Source organism: Helianthus annuus, chromosome 4 (genome assembly GCF_002127325.2).
Source record: "Helianthus annuus cultivar XRQ/B chromosome 4, HanXRQr2.0-SUNRISE, whole genome shotgun sequence".
NCBI lineage: Eukaryota > Viridiplantae > Streptophyta > Magnoliopsida > Asterales > Asteraceae > Helianthus > Helianthus annuus.
In genome coordinates this window covers 200072595-200078594 of record NC_035436.2, presented here as the reverse complement: position 1 = coordinate 200078594, position 6000 = coordinate 200072595, and the positions used below count along the sequence as shown (strand labels likewise).

The following is a 6000-nucleotide window of genomic DNA, read 5'->3' as shown; positions in this document are numbered from 1 at the left end:
TTAAACATCAAATAGTAATTGTTCATTGAACATGTAACCATAAGTTTCTTTTTCTAAAGATTAGCACAATTGTAATTTATTTTTATTTGTCTATTCAAAACCAAATACCACCTTTATACACAGCGCCATGTTGCGCTTAACCGAATCATTCTTGGTATGATAACATTGCAAACTCCGAAACTCACACGTTGCCGTGGAGATCCGGTGGGGATCCGATTAGCACCAAACTCCATTATGCGTGCAAAACGTAGATACGTTGACGGTGTTAAAACCTGTAACATTTAGTTTAGACGACTTACAATTAATATTGAGGTTTAGTGAGGATGAGAAGTAAGGTATCTCGATGTAAGATTTAAAACCTATATACAACACTCTTAAGAGTAATGAAAAACTTTTGATAATAGAGAAGCTAAGCTACTGCAAAATCATAATCAAACTTAAAAACATCTATTGCATGTAAACATGAATGATGTGTACATTCCCAAATGTTGCTTCAGAACATGCAATCAAAGCAACAATAATAATTTTCTACTTCATTTCAAGTTCAGGTAAACTATTTTAATTATAACTCAGAAGTCGTATATATTCAGATCAACATTAATGGTAATAAAATAAAAACTTACAATTGTTGATCAAATGACGTTTGAACTGTATTGTAACAATCGTAAACTACAGAATCTGCTAGGTTGCTTCGATTTGAACATCAGACGGCTCGATCTAATAATTGACCAAGAATGAAAATAAAAACAAACACAATAAGTTATATATTTATAACCATAACGAACACCAACAGTTAAATTGTAAAATATACAAATAAAAAGTTGATAATCACTTCATAAACATCGGTTATAAGTGCATTATCCCATAATAAGATCATTTGACCTCCCGAAACCAAATGAATATTAAAAAGATACCTATTTTCGAACCGAGATCCATCCACCACAACTACATTGTCCTTTGATTTCAGCCACTTCCTTATATGCGTGCCCACAGACATCGAAGCTGTAAGTTTAATCTCTAGTAATAAAAAGCGGCAACTACTACCCTTTTACTTATAAATGGATCGATTTGGGTTTTATTTTATATCAAACGGGTCAAATTAAAAAAATGGCTAAAAAGTAAAAATGGAACAAATGGATTGAAACTTGAAAGTATACCAAAGGCTACATTCTTAAGCATAGAACCTCCTAGATGAACTGTGTAAAAAGTTTAGATTATTATTGTAATGATAAACAAAGTAATTATTGTAAACCATAGACTAAAAGGTGTTTTCGGGTTGATTCAACATAACCTGACCCGTACTACAAAATTGGCCTAGAATGCCCATCTTGCCACCTCTAATCTTTATTAAAATTTGGATGACATAGCAACCAAATGTAATTCTTAAGAAGTACACTCAATAAAAAAGTTGAGAAAAGCATTAGGTTACCTATTTAACTGGCCCATAGTATTCCCCACTCGTCTCTGGTCCAAATCAAACTGCCATATTCGTAGGCTTTAACCATATTATAAAATTCAGATTCTCATTTTCCCAAATTACCTATTATATCAGTATAAACACAAAATAGGGCTTCAATGATTCAAATTGCTATCCAAATATACACTCATCTACCCAGTTATCCAACATCTAACTTCAAATTGTTTATGTCCGTTTATGTTGGTGAACTGTTCGTTTAGGTTTTAAACGAACAAACATAAACGAACACACACATGCTCATTTTCTAAATAAATGAACACGAACAAAAAAATGTGTTTGATTATATGTTCGTGTTTGTGTTCGGTTAAAGTTAAATGAACAAACACGAACATGCCTCATAACACCACATCTAAGAACTCATAATGCTTCCATTCATCAAACATTACTCATGTTTTGACTCACTAACATACCCACCAATCTAAATACCCATCACAGTAAAAAAAAATACCATTTCCCTTGATAACTTGTTTTGAAATCTTTTCATTCAACCCATTTAAGATAATATACACACACATTGACCTAGTCCTAAGTAAACGGGCCACAATTACCAGCTCTATTACTTCTTACATTAGTTGTCCAAGCAGACCCACCCCCTGCATATGAAATAAGTAAACATTCCATAGTAACAGAAATTATAAAACTTGTGTTAAATATAACAAAGCAACTTTTACCAAAATATAAATCAAGTCCTCAAAGTTTGAAATATACAGTTAGTTCCCCTTCTTAAATAAAAACAACAAATTTTGAAACTGAAACCTACTTAATCAATTAGGTGTGTTGCTTCGATCATCTATTCTTTTATTGATTGTTGTCCCATGATACATCTCTAATTGTGTTTGTCAAATTTGTAAGATAACTTACTCTAATAAACATTTTCGATTTAATATCTTGATCTTTTCCATTTATGGAACTTTTGTTTATTAATCTATCTGTTAATTCCCCCTCCCCCAAAAAGAGTTGAATATAGTACCAACAATTAACCATATAGGACCAAATAGACAGTTAAATCGACTTACTTCTATCGGTCTGTGGAAGTGGTTTAGGATCAAGTTGACCCATATATAATTTAATACCAAAAGTGTTTAGGATCAGGTTGACCAACACCAAAATTTACACGCTTTCAATATTATCTCATACGCTAATACTTCAAGAGGTCGTGGTGGCATTTTTGCCTTTGTATACATGCTCCCATGCAAAAAATAGAAGTATTTGGAAAAAAATGTATCAATAAAAAAAACATTTGAACAATAGCATGGAATGGTTATTAAGATGTTTAAAAGTTGTACCTTTCCCATACTATGGTCATAGCAAAACCTGGAGGTAAAGTCTATATATTGTTTAAAAAAACGTTTTTTAAATAAAAACTATGATGTAATGGTTATTAAGATGCAAAACCTAGAGTCAAAGTCTATATTACTATATACTGTTGTTTAATATGAAAGATCAAATTTGGATATTATATTTATATAAAAAACAATGTAGAAAGTTGTAAGCATTAAATACATTTTTGGGAGCTTTTCGACCCGTTTAACACATTTCATTGTTTGCTAAGATTTCTTAATCCGGCCCATTGGTGATTAAACACAACCAAAGTCAGCCCGTTTCAAGTACTTCGGTTGAAGCTTGCCACATCTAATCACCTACATGAGTTTAGACCACAACTATTTATTAAGAAAGGAAAGAACATAATATGAACCTCATCATTTTCAGGCAAGCGTGAATGTTTGGCTTTGTTCTTTTCAACCGGCGTCCAAGCCCCACAAATATGGCTTAACTATACCCTCTTTCGCATAGAAAAACCACAAACTAAAAACTATAATGTTGATTAAAAGAAGTTTACCAGTTAAATATACATAAATGCCAAACATAAAGAAAAATAATATAGTATATCTCAGACCTGCATCCTTTAAATGGGAGATAATTTATGTGCACCTACTCGTTAAACTCCTCTTTTCATTTTCTTGAGAGTTTGATTCATTTCTAACAGCAGAACTACCCTTGATAGCCTTTGGAAGTATGTAGTGACAATATGAATCTAAAAAAAAACATGAGAAGATGAGCTCACAATGCCAGCATAACTAAAAGTCAAGGTACAATGTAAAGTGGGTCAGGTAGGTTGGGTAACTCGCTAAAATCGTTTAAATTGAAATGGTTATTTTTTGGTACCAGGCAATATAGGCCAGCAGGGCTTGAGTCATGAATAACCCACCCACTTTTTTTATCCATTTACAACAACAATAATAAATAGTTATTGAATTAGAACATGATTAATTTAAATCATTAAATGAAAGGATTAGTGTGACATTTTGTATGTGTTCAGAATAAAACACATTCTAAACTAACTGATTCATGTGTAAATGGGTCAATATGGACATCCATAACCAAAGAAATTTAAAAAGGGGATGATATAGTACCTATTCTGGCTACCTGGTTGACCCATTTGGGGATTTTGTTCCCTTTTATAACTTGTAACACATATCTTCACAAACTTCTATCCTTCTTAACTTGTAACACATAACTTGTAATATATTTAATTAAAGCAACACACCGAAATCTATTATAGCGACTTATACCCATAAAAAAAGAGATACCAACAGCAGAAAAAGGAGACAATTTACATGGGGTTGGCGCACATTATGTGACAACCCGTGATCTCGAGGTATCACCTTTATAAATCAATTCATATACTTATCTTATTTACGTAAGTACATGAACTTGTGTGACAAATTAATTATAGGTACCTAATTAATTTTATACAAATGAATACTAGAAGCGAAATCCTTAATGTGTGGAACCGACCTAAACCGTTTGAACCAAAACAATTGTCTTGCTTTCGATCCAACCCACTCATGTAACTCGAAATCCATGGGGTTCGAACCATAGCAAATCTTATGCTTATGCATTTATAGTGTTAATTTATTATTCATTAGATTGTTTAAAAGAAACTAACAATAGTAATAATAATATATAACAGATATAATGTAACTACAACAAATAAATTTGCAGCCGACAATAATAAGTTTGGCCCAATCCCCAAGCTCCAATTTCCTTTTCTTTTTTTTTTTTTTTTTTTTTGTGATCTGTGGCCCAAGCTAAACGAGAAACCGTCCAAACCCTTGCTTTTGCGTAGTGCATGATTTTTTATAAACACCCAAACCCTAAATGCATACATCAAAAACCTCCTCTACCTCTATTACTGTCGACATCAACAAGAGTCCAAGAGGACTTCTAGTTTCGGCTTCAAGATCTTATCTAATCCCCGTAATCAATAGGTAACGCCTTTGATAGGGCTTGAGGATTTGAGAAAGAATCTAAGAGAGAAAGAAGTTCCAATCAACAAGCTGATCTCTTGTCATCAGCTCAACTACCTTTATTAACGGCTACTAACTGCCAGTAACAACTTTACAAACTTTTACAATATGACACATTTAGTCCCTAGACTTACAATTATTACATTTTTAGCTACAACATATATCAATACTCCCCCCCTATTGAGAACCTTGTCCTCAAGGTGTACCCTATTATTAAAAAACAAAATCAGGGAATCTCAACACAAAAACATGACGATCTTCCCAAGTAGCCTCTAACACAGATTGGCCTTCCCACTGAATCAGCACTTGAGCAACACCTCTTTTTCCCTTCCTGATCAGTCTATGATCCAAGACCTTTAGTGGTTTAAGAGAAAACCTTGCAGCCTTAGGTATAGGAGTGATAGTGGATGGAGGACCATGAGCAGGTTTCAACAAAGAAACATGAAATACAGGATGTAGTTGTGACTCTTCTGGCAAGTCCAGCTTGTAAGCCACTTCCCCAATCCTTTGAGTGATCAAATAAGGCCCATAATACTTTGGAGACATTTTTGAAAAATTGGTACCCCTTAATGAAGTCTGCACATATGATCTTAATTTCAAATATACCCAAGAACCCAAAGCAAAACTCCTATCAGTTCTATGCTTATTGGCTTGCTGTCTTAACCTGTTTTGGGCCATCTGCAGAGTTGATCTTAAGACTGTTATAGCCTCCTCTCTTGAACACATCTCAGAATCAATGCTGGCCACTGCTGTGTCTCGATGAACATAAGGAACATGGATTGGAGGGGCATAGCCATATAGAGCTTGAAAAGGAGTGGTCTTGATAGATGTATGGTAATTGGTGTTGTACCACCACTCTGCCAATGAAAGCCAATGGTACCATGAATGGGAATAGTGTAGAATCATACATCTCAGGTATGTCTCCAGACACCTGTTGACCACTTCAGTCTGACCATCACTTTGAGGGTGATAGGCAGTAGACATAGCTAAGGAAATGCCTTGAAGTCTGGTAAATTCCTGCCAGAACTTACTCAAAAAGATGGAATCCCTGTCAGAGACTATGGTGGATGGCCAACCATGCAGTTTGTAAACATTGTCAATAAATGCCTGGGCCACAGAAGTTGCAGAAATTGGATGTGTCATTCCAATAAAATGGCCATACTTGGTGAGTCTGTCTACCACAACAAAGATAACATTTTTTCCTTTAGAAGT

The 6000-nt window shown here is 34.1% G+C and overlaps 1 long non-coding RNA gene across 2 annotated transcripts; it reads right to left on the bottom strand.

The window, feature by feature from the left end:
• On the bottom strand, positions 1-4106 carry LOC110935270. 2 transcript variants are annotated; one of them, XR_002588999.2, is made up of 5 exons: positions 3375-4106; positions 3174-3260; positions 915-1540; positions 624-717; positions 1-272 (listed from the first exon to the last, which is right to left on the bottom strand). It is a non-coding gene; the product is annotated as an uncharacterized LOC110935270 (long non-coding RNA). The 2 variants fall into 2 exon arrangements; XR_002591100.2 differs by lacking the exons at positions 1-272; positions 624-717; positions 915-1540 and having other exon boundaries at positions 3019-3260; positions 3375-3483; positions 3892-4090.
• Positions 4107-6000: the final 1894 nt, after the last annotated feature.